Raw genomic sequence first — 1,421 nt, forward strand, 5'->3', positions numbered from 1 at the left:
TGCTATGGCGATGACTCCTGAGCATTCAGGCTCATCTTCATCTTTGTGAGTTTGAACTTCCTGGGGGCTTCTTGTTCCCCGTGGACTTTGATTCATACCAGCCTGCATTCGCTTGGGAAGCTGACTGCCGATTGTGTGTTGCTATTTTATTATTCACCGCTCTTTTTCATGTTTTGAGTGCTGAATACTTATTTACAGTTCAGCTCTCCTGTGCTTGAGATGACATAGTGATTCAAAACTTTAATGCAGAGCGATTAATGCTTAGCATTTGTGTATTTTAATCCAGGAAACGGAATACAGTAATCATCTCTTATGTGTTTATTTTTGTTGGATAATTAACACCGAGCACCCTGAACCAAATGTGTCTCTATAATTACACTCTCCTGCAGATGCAGTGAAAGTAAGGCATCAGCAGTTTTCTCACCGAATTCGCGCCATTGCCCAAGCGCTCCTCTCAAGGCGCAACGGAAAATATAGCACGATACAGCCACGCGTCACTCATCAAGACACCTCTGTCGCAGCTCCCTGATGGTCTAGTGGTCAGGATTCGACGCTCTCACCGCCGCGGCCCGGGTTCGATTCCCGGTCAGGGAAACTGTGTTTTGACCCACCTCCGGCTTACCCGAAAGGGACAAGCGGTAGACAATGGATGGGTTGCCTTTGCCACGTACGGTGTATCAAGCGAGGCTCAAGGCACCATCTCCCCCCAAAACGGACCATTCTTTGAAGCCGTCAACAAATGAAGCAGAGTTGCCAGTTCTTCAAGCCCAGGATGGGCTGCCGTCTTGGAGGTGAAGTGTGTGACAGGACATCCAAAAAATGTGTGGCCGAACTGCGCATCAACACATGCCTCGCGTGAGGATAGAGCTCAACACCTCCAGTTTTCGAGACTTACTCATGGCAGGCGACAATTCTACCGCTGAGCTAACAACCCTTGCACGTCCGAAAATTGTCCCGCTGAATTCATGCCACTCTCCAAAGTCTCCACTCAAGATGCTTAAAATGGATACACAAACTCTGTCACGTGCTATGCATCAAAGCACATCGCTTGCGTGAGGCTACAAGTCACTACCTTCTGATTTCGAGATTCACGGGTGGCAGGCGACAGTTCTACCGCTGAACCACCAGTCCTTACAAGTCTGCCAATTGTCCCGCCGAATTCGCGCCACTCTCCAAAGTCTACTCTCAAGACGCTTAAAATGGATGCACAAACTCTGTCACGTACTGTGCATCAAAGCACATCGCTTGCGTGAGACTACAAGTCACTACCTTCTGATTTCGAGATTCACTGGTGGCAGGCGACAGTTCTCCCGCTGAGCCACCAGCCCTTACAAGTCTGCCAATTGTCCCGCTGAAAGTTGGAACAAGAAGTCTATGCAAACCAAACTTGGGTTGGACCGGTCTGCATTAAGTCAAGATGT

General features: G+C 48.8%; 1 non-coding gene across 1 annotated transcript; it reads left to right on the forward strand.

Annotated features, from left to right (window-relative positions):
* Positions 1-522: 522 nt before the first annotated feature.
* trnae-cuc lies at positions 523-594 on the forward strand. The gene has a single exon. It is a non-coding gene; the product is annotated as a tRNA-Glu (tRNA).
* The last annotated feature ends 827 nt before the right edge of the window (positions 595-1,421 follow it).

Source organism: Simochromis diagramma, unplaced genomic scaffold, assembly GCF_900408965.1.
Source record: "Simochromis diagramma unplaced genomic scaffold, fSimDia1.1 OVJJ01000379.1, whole genome shotgun sequence".
Classification (NCBI taxonomy): domain Eukaryota; kingdom Metazoa; phylum Chordata; class Actinopteri; order Cichliformes; family Cichlidae; genus Simochromis; species Simochromis diagramma.